We start from the raw sequence: 21,036 nt of genomic DNA, 5'->3' as shown, positions 1-21,036 counted from the left end.
TAAAGGCCCATTTGCGTAAGCCGACTACCATTCCCGTCCCGAAATACATATCCAATACTCAATGTTTGACATTTATCTGTATTTCCATATAATCTATATAATATTTATGTCATAAATCATACTAATCGGACGATTTCTGCACATTAACTACCTAATTTTCCAAAACAGTTATTGGTAATATTTTATAGACCCTTAATTAATGATATGTAATGAGATTAGTGTGTACAAAGAAACAAACAAACAAAGAAACATACAAGCACAGTTTTAAAAGTCTTTTATTATATGTCTAGATTAAGTAATTCGCAAACATTAATAAATTATCAAAAATAAAATGTTATTAATGAATAGACCTAGAGTCATACAAAATGTTATATATGGTATTTTCTTTGAAAATCCACGTAGTACAAAAGTTCATAGATTTCGCAAGCAAAGTCGTAGGCGGAGAACTAGTATGAAAAATAAACTTCGACTCTCCAACGTTTTAATTTTCAGATTTGCTTTATTTCATTTAAGATCCTACTAGATTTTACTAGATTGATAAATGAGCCTTAAACGAATATAATAAATTAATGATATTAGATAACGGACGTCTTTTATCATAATTTGCTACAGAACAGTTCCCCGCGCTGTTCTATTTAAGCATCTGCTTTAAGCTCTTCAATAAAATTATGAAACACATTAAAATCATAAATAATTTATATTAAACCCCGCGTGCGTTTAACGGCAGAAGTATTTAGCATACAAATGAAAGTGCATAACTTTCGGAGATCCTGATAAATATAACGCCTTTGGCTTCTTGCTCCTTCCTCATTGATGTAATTTTTTTTTAAGAAAACAGTGTACAATCTTAAAAATGTCATCATTACACCAAATTTATAAGGACTCTGCAGGCACCACCTTTAAATTAAAAAAAAATCATCAATATCGATTCTAAAGTAACAAACGCAAAAAAAACAGTCGAATAGAACCTCCTCTCTTTTTACAAATCCATTAAAATTTTTATATGATATAGCGTATCGTAAAAAGCCACAAAAATACTTAACATTTTACAACAACAATAAAAAAACAACTAGGTGCACATTCAACAAATGGCTTAGTAAATGGGAACCCAAGCACGCCTTGTAGGGCCAAGTAGCAGTAGGAACCATTAATAGTTTAACGATGACCCTCACCTAAGGGCAAAAGATGAATAGGGGTTTCTAGTAATAGCGATAGTGATAATCGTTTGTTATTCCACGTACGATCCCTGGAGGGGAATAAAAACTTTTGATGTGTTAAAAATTAACACATGGACTTTTGATGCTTTTATTTGTAGAAATAAAAGGGAGGTTATGATAAGGTATGTTAGACGATGAAAATCAAAAGAACTTTAACAAATAAGACAAACTAAATATACATGGCATCCATATACAAAGTAGCCTATATGGCATATAGAAAATTCTCGTGTGGTAATCTTAATTACCATATTCCTCCGAAACGACTGAACGGATTCTCATGAAGTTCTGTGTGCATACCGGGTAGGTCTGAGAATCGGCCAACGTCTCTTTTTCATACCCCTAAATGATAGGAGTAAGAACAACGTTTGCCGAGTCAGCTAGTATAAATTTATATCTCCTTTCTACATCCAAATACACGCTCGAAGCTATATTTAGCAGAGCTCAAATTATGCATGTTCGTTACGGTCTGGTAAATATGGTAAGATTGTAGTCAATTTAAAACTACGTTTAGAGCGTGCTTTGCATTTTTAAATCAACGTAAAACTAATTTGAATTCCTTTTAAATAAAGTTAGTGGAATCCTTTAAGTGTATCGTTCTTGGCAACGGAATAAGGAATGCATTGTGCCAAAAACCACCAATTTCCTGGCTAGAAAGATGTATTGAACTGCGGTAATTGGACGTAATTTGAGATAGAAATAAATAATTCGTATTTCAATGTATTTTAGATTCAAGAAGCAATTTATGTTTATAAATTTTATTGTTAGTTAATTTTTTATTTAAACTTCTTTGCGAAAACTAACTGTCTTACTAATTCCTAGTAGCAGTGTTTATTTTAATTTTATTCTGTTAGGTATTTATTCAGTACTTTTATTTCGACACTGTAATCGTGGCACAGTTTTCTAAGGTCAAATTATCTGTTCCGGCGGACATCCGCGTATTCTTAGAAAAAGATAAACAGACCCGAGATTTTCTCCTTATAATTCACGTTCCCATGAAATTTCCGGGATAAACCCTATTCTATGTTCTTTCTCGAGTCACAAACTATCTCTGTACCAAATTTCATCTAAATTGGTTCAGCAGTCATACCAATAAATCGTTTAACATTATACAAAAGTTCAATTATCGATCTCATTATCTCTTATGTATTAACAAAGATACCATCCACGCTGAAAATCTTTTAATCAGTTTGAAATAATTATCATCGAATGGTCGTAACGAGCCACAAATATCGTGTGACGTCATCGCGTGAACGGTTTTCATCATGTCAGTTGGGTGTGATGTTGAAAGAAATAACATTGTGACGTCACTCGTGCGTTGCGGACTCAGCAAGCGCGTCATCGAATCTAGTTTAAAGAGCTTACTATTTAATACTTTATAAAATATTATTTAAAGTTGACGCTCTTTGAAGTATCATTATTTCCATAATTACTAACCATTGTCAAAGCAGATTTTCAGGTTTTATGGTTAAGTGTTTAAGTAAAAATTTAAATTATTTATAGATTCTTCGACACCGTTTCCTCACGATGCTTTCCTCACCACTGAGCCACCACTGCTTTTTAGTTAGTACCTCACATGACATAAGGATACAATATACTTCTATACACGTTCAAATTTGAAGTTAGCAAATTCAAATTCTAAACATAACGGAGAGAATTATCAAACCAAATTAAGTTATTCCTCCGCAACATCTCGACTGCACCGCGCTTTCAGCTACGCTTGACAGTTCAAAGTTGAGCGCCAGACTGCTAAACGAAGTGGTTACCATATATTTATCTGTTTCAAATATTTATTTGATCAACCTGCTATCTTGTACTTTATACACACTACCAATTCTTAGTTACGTACTAGCTAACTTTTCTTTTTGAAAGTCAAAAGTTTGCGATTTTAATTGGAAGGATGAAGTAGCTATTATTAAGTAGAAACAAGCTTTATTATGCAGATGAAATCATTAAATCTTTAAACCTTCCATCAACTTACACGTTCACTAGCTGTTCGGTCGAGACTTGAGTTATATAAATATAGTCATATAGAAAACCATACTATTTTTGAATACAGTTTCCCATCATGAATATTCTGCCACTGAACAAGTCCTTTCTAATAATATTTTTAATTTGGCATTTATAATGTGTTTGTTTGTCTATCTTTCACATCGTAATGGAGCGATGATATGATTCGTGTGTCTGACAGACGCATGGGACAAGTTCCTACTAAATATTCTTGTACAGAATTGACATTTTTATTTTACAACTCATAAAAACATTGTTATATTACGAGAACAACGAAACTCTCAACAATATTGTAATCACATATGAGATTTCAATAAGCCCTCGAATCACAGGCAAGACCTGGTTTTCAATAGTTAACTTCGTCAGCCTTGCTCCACTTTCGGTGTATGTACTTCTACGAGTTATACTCAATAATTAAATATAACGTTTGTACTAGTTATTCGCTCTTGCTTTACTCGGTTTTCTAGAGGTTAATTGCTTGCCGCGGACGAATTATAACGTGCTCTCGTGGCTCCTATGTGCAAGCGGCTCGTTGGAACACAGTTGGGTTTTTTAGGGTTCAGTAGGAATCCGACATTACCCACGGTTCTCTCCGGGTGCCGTGGGTATCTATGCAAGAAAAATGCTATGCAATTCCATACAAAAAAAAATGATTGAACGCGCTTGTCGCAGAAACTGGGTCAATTTCAAAAAATTTAAATCATCTCACCAACTTCGCGAGCATTCGTGATTATATAATGTACCAGCAATATTATTCCAATAGATAAAGACAAACTTGAACAAAACACTGCTCATATTACTAATAAACATATGTTTACAAACAACCTATCCATTTGGGTAACTTGCTTGTTATTCCAAGGCATAATATGCGAAGCCCATCAACCGATCTGATCGAAGTTTATGCAAATAGGACTCCATTTAGGCTTGAACTCTGCCTTTTTATGGCATAGCAAAGTGTGGATCACTGCAGGTGGTGACGTATGGTTGCCATCGCCCAAACTGGTGGTATTGCAGGTGTGGTTTAATAGTTTTAATCAAAAAACATTTAACTTTGAAATGGGTATTAAGATAGATAACGACAATACAAATATAACACAATAAGATGCCTGTATCCATTTTCTTAATTTCTTGCCAGTCTTTTCCGTTATGTTTAGAATTTGAATTTCCTTGTTTTCCTTCATTAATCCATTTCTTTAAAGCGATCCGGCAATCTATTTGCAGAAGCGTAAGCCCTGTACAAATGCCAGTAAGCAATGGTAGCGTTTAGCCGACCGCCGACCACCGACCTATCAGCTTCTTAAAACCAGTGGGTTGCTTGTCTAAGACCGACTTTTAAATAAAAATATCGTGCCCAACAAAGGATATACTTTACGTTATAATATCATATAGAACACACGTCTTATTTTATACAAAAAAATGCGAAAACATTCCGTATTGTATGGTCCTAGGTATAAAAATTTAAATAGAAATCAAGTCAAAATATAATGCGATAATATTTCTAATTATTTGTGACAGGACTTCTCTCTGAAGTACATACATGTGATAAAGTGTTCGCCACTTGCACGTAAAGCAGCTAGGCGCAGCTAGTACATAAATTGTATAAATCACGTGTACCGTATTTGAATACAAGCGGAAAGGTCGAGTTTATTTGGGTATGAGGTTTGTATTTACCTAGCATATATTATAATTCAATAAAGGAAGTTTCGTAAGTGGCTTCATTGATATATAGGTATGGATACATAGGAAGCTGAATTCACCATCTCCTATAGAACTAAGTCTAAAACTTAAGCGTTAAACGTTCTCGTTCTTTATAAAAAAAAAACTGACATAGAACGTACAAAATGTAGTGCTTCATAATTGAAGCTTTTTAATTGTAATCTATGTATCTAATATGGTAATTTAAGAAACATCTAGAAAAAAAGTGTGGTATACGAAAATTCAAGAAAAATACTGTTTTGTGAAAGGTAGATGATAATGGCATCACCATTCCATCTCTGACTTATCAGCCATTGCGTATTGTTTACAAAAAATAAACACAAAAATAAAACTCAACTAAAGCATCTTCTAACATAGATCTTTCCAGAACCGTTCCAATAAAATTACTATAAAGGGCATATTTTATCATAGAACCCGTCTGCTTTCCGTATCAAATAAAAATACCATGCGCGAAATGCAAATATACTACTCCACCCTACTAGAATGTATTGAAAAGCAACATAATGCTTTTATCGGTCCGCCCACCTTGAGGAAACCCGTAAGTATTATTAATTCTGACCTCATTATATTTGTAAATTGTGTTTCGTATTGAACTTTCCTCTCGATCTAAGAGTTCTACCCCTATAGGGCTGTCAGTTGTTACCAAATTGCTGAGCTAGGGCTGGTTCGCAATCACAATGAAATAGATATCAGAATTTGAGAGAAACAGCAGGCGCTTTCCTGTATAAGTATGTTATATCGAACTATGTAATTTCTACAATTTCCAAGATAAAATTGAACCTATGTCCTTTCTCGAGTCTCAAACTATATCTGTACCAAATTTCGCCCGTACCGGTTCAGTGGTTTAAGCGAGAAGAGATAGACGAGAGTTACTTTGACATTTATAACACTAGCTGCGCCCCGCGGTTTCACCCGCGTAAGTCCGTATCCCGTAGGAATATCGGGATAAAAAGTTGCCTATATGTTATTCCAGTTGTCCAGCTGTCTACGTACCAAATTTCATGGCAATCGGTTCAGCAGTATTTGCGTGAAACAGCAACAAACATACACACATCCTTACAAATTTTCGCATTTATAATATTAGTAGGATAGTAGGATTAGTAGGGTCGATACTTACAGATTTACGTATTAAACTATTTATTCAATAGAAACTTGGTGCTAGAACCTTCCCTAGCAATCCCATGTATAAATATATCTTAATTTACATGAAAGTGTATATTTTAGGCACCGGTCTATTTATGCCGCCGCTGTATTGAATTCATTTTGATGGATTATGTACCCCGTGTTGATGTATGGTTGTTTATGCTGTGGTATTTTCGTATTTAATATTGCTTGCTTATTGGGAAATTAAAATCAAATAACACTGTACCTTCCGAAGGTGATTTGAGTAATTATACTCAAATTTGTCATATGTTTTTTTTTCCTTTTTTACGGAGAAAAATATAATAGAATTATAGATTATGCCCCCAAAATACCGACATATAATATCCGTATATAGATATACAATCCACTAGATACAGTTATATAATATAGGTAGCCTATTTGTTACACAATTACAATAATAAAAACTCTCAACAGACTTCTAAGAATGAACTACACACTCAATTGGACTGCTTTTTCTGTGTTTGTTACCTTAAAACTTTTAATTTGGTCAACCGATTAAGATGATTCTTTTTTTATTTGAAATCTGGTGCCATCTGTGGTTACATTCAAATTTTAATCTTGTATACTGTAGTATAACATTGGAGGATGTAAGGAACGAGATGGATCATAGAATCCGCAATACATACATATGGCTATCATTAAATGTCAACACGGAACTCCGCTTCCTATGATATTATAGTGGTTTATTAAATATTAAATTGTCATTACTGATTGGATCTATAATAAGAAAGTAATGAAATATAGGGCTTAGTTAGAAGATGACATCAACTATTCATCGGATCATTTATCTTGACCAATTTATATTATTACAGTAAGAGAGTAATAATATATATTGCTAACCCATTATGAATAAAAATTGAAATTTTATTTTACCAAAAATCTCGTGGCATTTTGTGGGCGAAACCGGACCCTATTACTAAGACTTCGGTGTCCCTCCGTGTGCCTGTGTGAGTGCCAACTGTGAGAGTTAGACAGTGGAAGTTTTCAGAGAGGATTTCCGTTCCTCTATTAGAAATATAAAAAATCGAGGTTAACCAATGGTTGGCAAGGTCATAGATTTGATGGGTAACAATTTTTTGAAGTGAAACTTCTTTAGAATCGTTGTGATTTCAAACCTGATGCAACGGAAAAACGACAGGTAAGAGACACAGATACAAAATAGTGTAGAATGAAGCCGGCAAAGAATGAGACAGAAATATACATACTATTTTATATTACTGTTTCACTTCTATCGTGTGTGAATCGCACACACACCTTTTTTTCGTCTCGCTATTCAGACTTGCACTTGACCGATTTTTTGAACACACATTTCACACCTGTTGAATGAAGCAATTTTATATACGGACAAATACTGAATTGTCTGTAATAACAATTACCAATAAGAATATTTAAAAAATAGTAAGTCCATACCGAAATTAACATAAATACTTCAGACAATTACTGGTTTCGACAGTGTTTGGGAGTGGCAAACACTAATTATTATTAATTTAATAATAAAATAAATAATTATAAATATAACTAACGTTATTTCTTTATAAATAGTAATCCCTGGTCGATATATTCTAGTACTGTTATAAATTTTTATGTCATGAAATTTGTTTTTAAAATATATACGTATAAACTGCTAAATCACCTTGTAAATTAACAGTATACTGTTTCTTTGTCTTTTGAAACGGGCCTACTGAAAACCGGTGCTGCGATGTATCTGCGTCACAGGATATCACCGAGTGGTGTCCTTTTTTGTTGTTTTATGCTGCACAGAACCCATGCATGTAACTATCTACGTTTAAATCAATGAGTATTTTATTTTTCTTTACGTTTAACTCATACCTAAAATTTACTTGTAATCCTACCGTGTAGCATGTCAATAAATAAACGATTTTCTTTTTTCTTTCCTTCTTACTAGATATCAGTTGTTAAAAGTCTCGGGAAAATCGTACGAGCCGTGCCAGAGATTAGCTGTAACAAATAGTCAGACAGACAGACAAAGAAATTCGAGTCTTTATTATTCATAGAAACTGATAACTAACTAACCAAGTTTTAGGATATTACAGAGAGAACCACAAGCAGTAATGATAGCCTAATTATATCTCATAATTACACACAGTGGTCGGATCTAGTAATTTGCTAAGACCGCAGCCCTCTCAATTAATGCGTCACAGTGTCCCGAATGATGACTACGTATGTTTCAGTGATATGAACCAATATCTAGATCGCACTATTAATTTTTCTCTTTATTAAAACTTTTCGCGATTTCGCCCGCGTTGTCAATTGAAAATATAGACAGTGCAGGAGTATCAATATCATCAAAATGGGTAAAGTGGTTAATGCGTGAAGAAGAGACAGACGGACAGCTACTTTCATATTTATGACACAAACTATTAGCAATCGCTTGTCCTGGCTTCACTTTTTTGCCCCGGGACAAAAAAAATAGCAGTTACACAATACACAGTAAAGAATAGGTGAGGTAAAAAAATAAAATCGATTAGTTATGTGTTAAATCGTATCCAACAAACATTTCCTATTTATAGTCCGCGAAAAAGGCTAATTTCGTCAAACATTTCTTCCAGATAACTTGTACAATGCTATAGATTAAATGACCTTGGAAATACGTAAAGTTTTTCAGACACTTCCACTACATTGACAATTTGTCACTTTTTAGTAAACCAATATATTGAAGGCCTAAAAACGTCAAAGTTTTAACACTCGAAAGATTAAGAAAGTCATACTCATTTCGCAAAAACGACATTTAAAACGTCCAACTAATTATAGCGATGCTAACAGTAGCTGTAGCTGTATCTCGAGGCCAATTAACCTAGTAATTACTTATCATGAAGCTTGTCAAGAGCATGTCGCTTTTTGCAAATTAATCATGAAGTTGGTAGAAAACTGTGTACAAGTTGTGGAGAGATTTGATAGCATCGCACGTCTTTATCGGAAAAAAATACATTAATGTTTTTTTACCAACACGTTTAACCATGCTCAAATCACCTTAAAATCAGCTAATCACTTATCCGTTGATGTGTATCCTCTCTCTCACCGTCATAAAATTTGAGAACGGTCACACCAACAAAAATGTTCCCCGATTCATTTTAACGTACTGCAAAATACCGGCTATCCTTATAAGATTTGCACCAATGGATTTTTTATGGCGGCAGAATTCAATTTTAGCAACGCTCTAAGCCATATTTCACTAGCTCAGTTTCAGCTTACTAGATCGTAAAATGAAGTGACTTTTTAATAGCAGAGCAGAAACATTATCTCTAGTATCGTTGAGAGGCGACAGTGATATTTAACAGTTCTGCTCTTGTTGGATAATTAATTTAACGCAATTTAATATGGTATACTAATATGGTATACTAGCTTTCAGCTCTCGGATTGGTCCGCGTAGTCAAAGAATGAGATTTTAAAAAAAAGATGCTTATATAACTCTCCAGTCGCATACCTACCTTCAGATACACCATTGCGACGTGAAAGAAGGACAAACAAAGAAACACTTATTAATAGTAGTAATGATATTTCAATAGAATTATAACAACAACATATCCAGTGGAAGATAGAAGGTAAAGCGCATTGAAATCAAGAAATTTTTGAAATTGGCAAGTCTTTAATGAATTTGATTTGGTTTTTTATCCATATGTGTGGTCCCTAATTTATATATATAAAAATCAAAATCAAATCAAAATACTTTATTGTGCACCAAGTCATACAGAAATAAATTCTATAAATATTATAAATATTTTATACTATATAATGATGCTAAGACACTTCTATGGAAGTTTAACTTCTTGGAATTCGTCTTAATTTAATAACCTTTGAAATTGTGAACCTTTCAAAAGGTAATAAGTAATTACAAACATTTTTTACATCATTTAAAGGCAAAAAGAGTAAGAATGTTATCAATAATCCTTGATGCCACTACACCACGAATGCCATATTCGGTTTAGTATAACTAAATTCTATAACGAGAAATCCCAGTTTTCAAAATGCAATTGAAACCATGAATTAGCACGAAGTGTCGTTGTAGATTCAATTTCGCGGGATTATGACGTAACTTGTGAATAACCCGGATTTATTCTTATTCGGGATCCAATCGCTATCGGTCAATATGCTTTGCTAGATTTTCAAATCGAGTTTTCCGATATTTACATACCGCAGACGCGCCGGACTTTCTTTGAATAAGTTTAAAGATGAATATATCCGATTTGCGTTCACACGTCGCGGTCGACTAACCGCTGTGAAATGGGAAATTCGATAGCTTCCCTGTTTCCATAATATTGAAGACTTTTTGAATTTCAAATCGGATGTTCTTGAAAAGTTTTAGTTAAATGAAGTTCTTCGATGCTAGATTGGATATTGGATTTCCGACGCTCCTCTCCGTCTTTGACAAATATGATTTTGATTCGACATCATTCAAATCAGAAACTCTTTTAGATTATTGTAATAACGCTGATTGTTTTTTAAAACACTATTGGGTATATTACTATGCTAGTAATTATAAAGTAATGATGACATCCTTGTTTGAGATTTATCCCGGTATATTAATTTAGGTTCAATCCCGGATAGAGAGTTGCCGTTCACGAACCAAAAAATATGAAACCTTGATTTGCATTTTTTTATTATTATCCCATAATCTGACGCGCAGAATTATATGCAAAACCCTTAATAATCTTCTTTTGTGTGATGAGTAACTACCACATGCATGAACCCTATTCTGGCATGAATACTGGTAGCATTAAGATATATACCATAATACCATAACCTAATCCATCTCCACAAGTATACATAATCTGGACTCATTATGTTTTATGCATTACAAAGGCCAATGACTTCGAAAATTGTTAAAACTCCGGCGTTTAAATCAAAATTATGACAAGGGTTAAATCCCTGAAGAACCTACTTACATTCGTTCTGAAACCAACAATTCACGGAATATTAAATTTTTATATGTATTTTAACAAATGTCGCCGACATTTTGAATAGGTGTTTCTAGACGAGAACGTGTCTAGACCGTCGTCTTAGTGTAAATAACAGCACCTTTATCTCCAGTTCGCAGCGTCATAGATTTTTATTGTTCTGCGCTGGAAATTTCTGGATGGAAATTTGTATTGCGATATGAGGATTATATCATACAAAACTTTATTTTTTTATAAATTTATTATATGGCTAATAATTGGACTTCAGCGCAGATTTTATTCAGTTATCACTAAAATTGTTATAGTCATGCAAAAACCAGTTAAAAGTTGTTAGACCAATACCTTCAGTTAAAAACCATTTTTGCCTACAAAAAAACAATTTTTTGTAGGCAACAATGCATTTTATAGCGACGCTGTCTGTATACACATTTTAGACTATGAAGACCGAAAAAGAACAAGCGAAAACAAACAGTATCGGCATAGTTTTAAGTGTCGAAATAGGTTAGCAAGAAGCGAAAGTCGATCGTGTTAGGTTGACTTTGAACTGTCACACAAGCCAAGCGAGTCGTTAAGTAGATTTTATAATAATAGATGTATGATTTAATAATAATTATACATGTACATTTTGTACAGAATTGAATTTTTTCTTGTATTACATCGATAAATAATTGATTTTGATAACTTCAATGGTGTGTAATTAATGACCTAGAGTTAGACTAACATACACACGTACACATGTGTAAGCTATTGTAGATTATTATGATATTATACATCGCTTACATTATGTCAGAATAGCAAATTAATACCCTACATTTATAGTATAAAAAGCTAATTTGGCTTACCATCTTCCAGCTAATATTATTACCAACTAACTAGCAAATAGTCATTATTGATCCTATAGGTCGGGAATCAGCCTTATGACGTTGTCCTCGCCTCGCCTATCCTTTTCGATGTGATTTGCTGGAACGTATTATAATTTGACTATCTAATATTTCAATCCGGGTTAAACGAACGTAAAGCCACTCTTATTTTATACACTTCAGCTTATTCGTTTCGTTGTTATTTGTATATTTTTATATTCTTATATTAAACCGTTATATCTATATATTAAATCACCTCTGAAAAAAAAATCAACTGTTCAACTATCACAGTACATGAGATACAGCCTAGTAACAGATGGAGGGACAGAAATAGAGACGGACAGCGACTCTTAGTAATAATGTCTCTTATTACACTATGGGTATGGAAACCTACACCATTGGTGAAACAGGCGCTAGTTGTATTAAAGACTGTACAACAATGAATAAATCGCTTTAAAAATGTTCAATGTTTTTATTATCTCTTTCTCCCGCTGCTTCGCTTGCATTAAATTCAGAGAAGTGTAATAAATGTTATTTTACATCACAATCACTATATCTGTTAATAAAAAACCCACAAAAATCTTTTGCGTAGTTTTAAAGATTTAAGCGTGCATACATAGAGAAGCGACTTTGCTATATACTATGTAGTGATGATACCCAAAAATTCAACCACAAGAAAATAAAACACGCTAACCCGTCAACCATCATAATAACGTTCCAAAATCTGTATGAGCATCAACAAAATGACAAATTGTCCTCCACGCTTGCAATTCTGCTAACGAAATCCCATTATCCACACCAACGTTTCCCTTGCAGCGCTTAATGTAATTTGATCAAGGGCTGTTAACAAAGGCAATAACATCCACCAGCCTGTAACAGCCCATTTTTTACCGCCAATATCCCCGCCTTGCCGATTGACATTTAGAGATCCCTTTCAAGATAAAATTTTACAACTGTAAGTCTTAAAGGTTGGCGCGCATTCGCGCCGCTCCGCGAGGAATCTTTAGTCAATAACTTCTCTAAACTGAAGTAGAGAAGATGTTTCTTGAAGATGAAACGGATGGACTGATTTCAAAAATTTCTTCACCGTTGGATACGTGTATACATGCTATATAGGCACATACTACAGGCGAAAACGGACCGTACCGCTAGAGCAAAATAAAACATAAATCTATCTCGATTTAAACTAATTTCATGTTTAATTTCTGTTGAATTGTATTAGATCTGTGTCGTTTCAAGTGCAGTGTGACATTTAGGTTACAGTGACCACCATAAACAAAGGAATTATTAATTTTAACAATGTTTGTGGACTGCAATTACAGGTTTTATCGTAAGGCACCACGTTAATAAAAGCACTAAATACAGTATCTCAAAGGTGGCGTGAAATGATAGTTGGAAGTTGTATGCGTATTACAGCGAAGATTTTGTAGCCGACGTAATATGCATACAAGTTATAAGTCTTTAAATGGTTCTAAAACTTACATATCTCAGAAACAGTTCTTAGGAAAATGAAGATTAATATTTTCTTATGGATAATAATCTGATGTATGATTTTCGTTTACTTATTGTATGGTTATACTGCCATATGCCTCAAAAGCCTGAAAGTATTCGCTTTGTTATCTTTGATTCCGACTTCTACCGTATTTTCTGGTATCGAATCAATTAGAACTTTTTTATTAAATTTCTGATGATGTTGTGAACAAACCAACTTTGCAACCAACCAAAATTTGATCTGAGCGCGAATTATTGTAACATTTGGATATCTAAATTGACCAAACCATACCAGTCTAGATCAAATTGACCTAGATAGATAGTGCTTTAAAACTATCCCAAGATCAGCTTCCACTCATCTCAATAAAAAATATTAGCAACTTATTGACAAGTTCTATTTATCGTAAATTTTAAATCAGTATATTAAATTATACTCCCAAATATGAAAGGTCTGATAAAGCAGCTAAGCGCGACATGAATTCATTCCCGGTGACAGGTAATTGATTTATATCCGCGTTGCATGCCCAACCTGCTTACAATAAATCTAGATAAAGCTACTCTACTAGTTAAAGCTATCTACAGCTGTTCATTCTTTTTGTTTAATGCAAAAACCATAGACTATGAATTGAATTCCTAGAAACCAGTGTTGAAATCTCGAAAATGAAAAATACAATTTCAGAATATTTAACTAATTATATAGTATGCGAATTAGTATTCTGTAGTTATACTAGATTATCAGTTGAAACAGTTTTGGGTGGAAAAAATAACTATTTGATATATTTTAAGGAATGTAAAGCTGAGGTGAATAGAAAAAACTACTGTAACGATGTAATTGAAAAAAAACTTTTTGAAGACTACTTGTGAGTATTCAAGAGTGTATGACCATAATAATTCATTCGAGCTAAAACATTAATGGATCATATAACACAATTATATTCAAATTCAACACAAGTTTTCGCTGGTATGCACCTTATATAATCTTGTCTTATACAGACGACTTTTAATTACAAAACATTTCCAATTTATACTAAAATTGCAATTTATATTCGCGTTGCAAAATCAGATATTAAATTACGATATGATAGTAAAAGAAACACATATTTGGCGGTAATCCCATTTATTTAATCCCTTTTTAGTTTGAATTGAAAAGAAAAAGGCTTCAAAATAATGTCCGTGAAATGTACCATCGTCGAATTAAATAAATTGATTGTGATTCAGTTAATTAATGATCTGTCTGAATGTTCGAAAGAGAGAAACAAATCTGTAATTTCTACAAACATCGTTAAAAAATGTTCTTATTTGGAGCCTTTTTTTCATACATTACACTGAAACATATCCGATATATACATTGATCGCAAGCATTGTTAACCAACAATTAAATAACCATTTATTAATTTACCTTCTTGTTTCCACAATACTACATCCTTCCGTAGAATAACTTTCCCCTCGTCCCTTCATTATTTCAGTCACACGCTTTGCCGGTATGCGCTTACATTTGTCACTTATTAAACATTTCGTCCATCCAATTGGGCCGGAGCGTAATTCGTTTGCCTTCAAACAAGACGTGGGTCGAACATTCCTGCATCTACTTCCGTGATAGATTGTTTAAATATAGGCAAACGAGACGTATGACTTAGGTATATAGTTTAATGAATGAATGAATTAGAAATGAATAAAAGTGGCATTGCGCGGAAATTGTGTTTTCAACTTATTAGTAAGTACTGATAATAATTTGTAGTAACAATTATTAAATCATAGCTCTTATACCGCTTACGCTAACAAAATAGAAGCGAGCGTTTAACGCCTAACAAAATTATTGAAATTCTCTTCCAAAGTACCAGGAGAGCATAAACAAAGAGCATCGTTTCCGCGTTCAACGTCGTACGTAGTTTAATGAATAATTACATTGCGCCGCTAATGAAGCACGACCGCCATTAATCACGCGTGTTCTGAGACAGGAATACGTCCCCCAATCGGCTCGTTGCCGAACTTTATTACGAAAAATAAATTCTTTTTGTGCCAAAATTAACGATGAGGTTATATGTTTCATTGTTGTGTACAAATAAATTGTGCTTCTTAGCATGAAAACGTCACACATTAAGGACAGGGGAAGATGTTAAATGCCTAATCTCGTAGGCATATAATGAAAGACAAAGCCGAGGTATTTCGATTTTACTAGTGGGTAAACGCCCCGGATTTAGTGGCATTGTAATGCCGGACACTATAGTGAAATTGTAATTACATATTATTTTATTGGCCATTATATTTATGACGATTTCAATAGTTGTTTGATTACAAAGCCATCTCTGATCGGTCTGTTGCCAATCTCATAGCAGTAGGAGATGTCGATCGTTCTGATTGGTCAATTCGTATTTATTTCTATAACGATATTAAAAAAGACCAATCAGAGATGGCCCTGTAATCTAACAACTACTGACAATAGTTGAAATTGTCACAATACAATTTCCTTAGAAGATGTGCTCACAATATGACTATAGATATGTTTTATGTCACTGTCGGCAACGGAGCTGGTGGGACGCCTAAGCGCTTCCACCGCCCATAAACATTTGGAGAGGCGTAAGGTCGATTGCAGAAATTACGCCTCTACAAATGGATTGCCAACTTCAAACTGGAAAGGGGTTAAGAAAGGATTGATGAGAGGAATAAAGGAAAGGACTGGGAAGGATATGGAAAGGATATGCGCCTCCGACTTCCCCACCCACCGAACGGAACAAAGTAGTATGCTATTTCACTTCGGTATTTTGTGGGGGCTGGCTCAATTTGTGCCTAAGCGTGCTTGACTACCACATATACGTTATATAGTCCCTAAATTCATATGTGTAACTTAATTCTTTCATTCTATAATTCATTCTAACTTATAAGTCCGCAGTGTTTCTTAATGACGCCATACACAACATTTTTAAGGTTAAACTCTAACCTAGATATTATCTAGACACAAGATTCTGCACTACAACTAAAGAATTATATTTTTATGAATACATTTTCATTTATATTTAAATTTAAATGTTCAGTATGTTGCCTTTATTTTCTCGGAGTTAATTTCTCGACTCAGCGGGTAAAATATTAAGGGGAAGCAATAAGCGAATTTCAAATTATTCACTGATCTCTTGGACTTTCTATGCAAATTGTGTCAACGTTGGGAACTCTACAATATTATAGTTTGAGAGCTGATAGTCTGCTTATTTACATTTTTTATTAACAACTATATCAATAGTTATTAGAAATATGGAGGAAATAACTCTCCAAATCACATATTTTATTTTTCTGTTCATAATACATGCACATTACTGCATGTAGGTACATTAAATATATACTGCAAATTAAGTTCAATCAATCTTACCACAATATTGTGAAGGAAAATTTGGAAATCCTTCAAGCAGATATTTAGAAAAATGTATAATATCAGGGATGTTATTGGAAATGGTTTTTACTAATTGAGCATTATTGTTATTCCAATAGGCACCTTGTACAAAGTGAGCACCCAGCATAGTGTGAATTATCCCAATGATTGTTTATCTGTATCAGTCATCTATGCACGTATTGATACAACTGTCATCAGACGATCAGACGATCAGACATCAGACAATCCACCAACTCAGTTGCCCGCTATGACATAAAAAAAGGTTGGCTATATATAACGTTTAGTGTCCGTAGTAAAATATAACTTGATTTGGAGTAAATTGTATATGAATTCTTTAATCATATAATTATTAGTGAATTCATTCATATATTTGAATAGTATTTAATTACATAAAAGTTATTTTCGGTAAGTAAAGTTCAAACTTGCATTCTACGTATAATAATCGCGATGTGCGCGTTATACCAATTATCACAATTCTATTAGAAACCCATTAATTTAAGAAAGCGTCCCTAGAGTGAATGTGGATGGGCGACTTATATAGCTTAATACTAATTAAAACATCAATGTATCTTTGTAACACAAAGATATATAATCCAGATGATGAATGGACTGATTAATTAAATAATTTGTTAATCAATTTATTTAAATAAACGTTGAATAATTAGATATAGTATAATTAGAAATAAAACAGTGGTGATCTCGGACTTAAAATCAATAATTTGGGGTATCGAGGCCAGGTGGGCGCGCAGGAAATAAATTAATTTTTCAATTTATCAGCGTACGTGAATTACTACCACTATTTATTATATTATTTCACACGGCGTTTCGAACACGTAACAGCGTACTGTAACGTGCAGACTAAATATAAAGACAAAAGAAGCTACGAAACTTTCTGTATTCTTCTATAATACTGGTCAACTTGAGCACAAAGCCGGACAGATTCTTAAAACCGTAATATTATATTTTGTTTAGCTCTTAAACTATAATAACTACACCAAACTAATAACGGGAGTCTGTTTACATAACTAAAACAACCCTTCGAGCGGAAAATATCTATTTACAATTCATAGGTACCGACTGATGGTGATCAATGTTGGTAATTTAACGTCATTCAATATATTTACACATAATAATAGACATGTTTTTATTTGTTAACAAAAACCATACCGTTAGTATTAAATTATGAGGAAGTCGGCCAAGTTGGAATAGTCGGACGGGTTTCCTACAAATTTAATAAGCTTAAGAGCTACTGTTTAAAAATTGGTCACCCATCCATTTTATAACTGAACTTATTATCATCTACATATACTGTTTATTTATCTTATCATACAAATTGAAATAATAATAATATGTATATATTGTTTTTTCTTACATGTTTTTATTTTATTAATATTGTATCTTATTACATCTATGTGTATCTTTACGCTTTCTATGTATTATTTCGTTGTTTTGGTTACCTGGAAGAGATGGCTCTGTAGCCATAAGGTCGCCTATTGTGCAACTTCTATTTTTAGTCTGTGCTTTTGAAATTTTTCCTATTGGTGTGTACAATAAAGTTTTATTCATTCATTCATTCATTCATAACTGGACCAACCGTTGCTAAACCTCGATATTTATCAGCAGATATAATTTTAATCAGCAACATATTTGGCGATTCTTTTCTATTTGTTTAGATAAAATTAATAATTATTCAGTACATATTTTTTGCGACTTCGTGAGAGGTTGATTTAATTACTTATTACACTTATTCACACACTGTCTGAATAGCAGTACATTTAAACATTCATTTGGACAAACCCTTAGGTAAAGAAGGATAAATGATACGTCTAATCTTCATCTGATATGAACATAAATTGGAACGTAAAACCCATCAACTGAAATGCGCATATCAACTTCCGTTTACACGAATTACTGATATTTACATTTGGCAGAGGCAATGTTTATCCAGTGGCAGAAACGACTGTGTAGAATCCGCTTTACAACGATCTTCGAGCCTGCGGTTGTCTAAACAATTGTTTGAAGCTCTTTGCGGCTTTCACTTTGAAATTCGAATGATATTCTATAACTTATGGAAGTTGAACGTTATATTATTTCAATTAAGATGTTTGTATGAGCAGTTTTTTTTTAATTTTTAATGAATTTACACAATATTTTTAGATACTCAAAAAAATTCTGATTTCGATAAATACATATTTTTTGTGTCATCCCGGAAACCTGTGCTGGTAGTTTACAATTCATATGACGATAAACGATCACCACTGCCTATGAACATTTGCAGAGGTAGCGCCTCTGCAAATGCGTTTCCCGCTTTTACGGAGTATAAGGAAAGAAGCGAAGCATAATTATACAGGCTTCTCCCCCACCCACCGAACGAAACACAGTAGCATGCTATTATTTCACACCTATCTTCTGTGCGAGTGTGCTCGCCTCCCACATTCAGCATGTAGCTGTGATATTATTTCCAATAATAATCCTGAACAGACTGTTTTTAAATTAGTTATTACTATAGTATTAACTTCTACGATAGTAGACTGTGTATTTTGCTTTTTCTTTTTCTATTTTAAGTTTTTTTAACGTCTGTCATATTATAGTTTTTGTTATTGTTGTTTGGCCTTTATATGCATAGGTTTATATCGTTAAAAAATTAAAGAATGGTTTTCGTGACAAATGCATAAATAAAACAGCATACATGTTATTAAAATTTATTAACATTATAAAATTTGATAAATATAACTTTAAAAACGATTGAGTGAACTTACAGCTAAGTGGGTCATTGTTAAACGTTTATAAAATCGTTACTTTATATTTTATAACATAGTATTTATTATTCATACGATAATTACAAAGGACAATAACCCTTTCAAACGGAATAACTGAATTTCGAAAAAAACATATTTTTAAATTAATAATACAGTTAATATAAAAAAACACATTCCCGCATATGGTCCAATGATTATAATTATGTTATTTTTTTATATAAACCGAGGTGACGTGAATCCGATTTATTATTATCTATGTTTCTATATAATCTGTATCGATATTCCAGTTATTCCCGCTTAAAGCTAAACAGTATCACAGTGCAAATGTTACAAGCTGGTAAAGCGAAAAAGAAAGACTCGATCTCCGACGATTATATTGTTTAATTACTTTTACAACTAACGATTGTTCATCGTAATGTAAATGTGTTCGATATTTTTATTATTTCCACTTTAGTTATTACTAATGAGGTTATGTTAGTTTGTTAATGATGAAGTTTTCATACATACGTTTCAAGTTGGGAAGCACTAAAATATGAATCTCAAAAAAACACAATAAAATATGGTATATTATGACTGTTAACAATAAAGATTTTTGGACGTGTACGATCGCATCAACATTTATCGTTTTTGATATGATAACGATAGAATAGAAAAATATTAATATAAGTTAAATTAAATAACCTATTTACGACGTACAAACAGATGTGGGACACTGAAAAATTACGAACCTATCATTGTCCATCGTACGAGTTATCACTGTATAGTATAAAGTCGATTCCCATGTCTGTTCCTATATCTGTATTTATGTATACTTAGATCTTTAAAAGTACATAATGGATTTTGATAGGGTTTTTTTTAATAGATAGAGTGATTCAAGAGGAAGATTTATATGCATAACAACATTTTAAACTACTCCGAATTTATCGCGTGCGAAGCCGCGGGCAAACGCTAGTACATAATATACATAGCACTGGCCCGGGTTTGTATTTGCTTTGACAGCGACTAACATAAGTTTCGGTATTCGATTCGGTTTGAGTATTCGGTGAGCTTCATCTACTTTTGTTTTAAATATGATTTATTTGTATTACATACTGAATAACGAGCGAACTATTGAACCTTTTGAGATAAGATTTTTAACATAATAACATAGCTTTTAGCTTTTATAGTTACATAAAACTGGTATTGGTATGGTAATAATAACTTTATCAAAAATATGGAAATTAAATCAAAAAACTGCATTACATATCAGGAGATTCCTTAGAAGCCTTAAAATTAACAATAAATTCATTTAAAATAGTGAAAATGCATTCTTTGCGCTCGAAATAAACTTACAATGAACTATATACGATTTAACAAAATTTTGTTACTAAATACTTTTCTTTGATAGCTTTTTTTGTTCAGTACAAAAATAAATTCGACTACGATATAACAAAGCTAGATACGATTTCATTGATGTCCTAATCCCTTAACATTTTTCAAATATTCATAACCAATGTCACAAAGCATTTAATTATAAATGCGTGT

Source organism: Zerene cesonia, chromosome 12, assembly GCF_012273895.1.
Source record: "Zerene cesonia ecotype Mississippi chromosome 12, Zerene_cesonia_1.1, whole genome shotgun sequence".
Taxonomy (NCBI): Eukaryota; Metazoa; Arthropoda; class Insecta; order Lepidoptera; family Pieridae; genus Zerene; species Zerene cesonia.
This window is presented reverse-complemented; position numbering follows the sequence as displayed.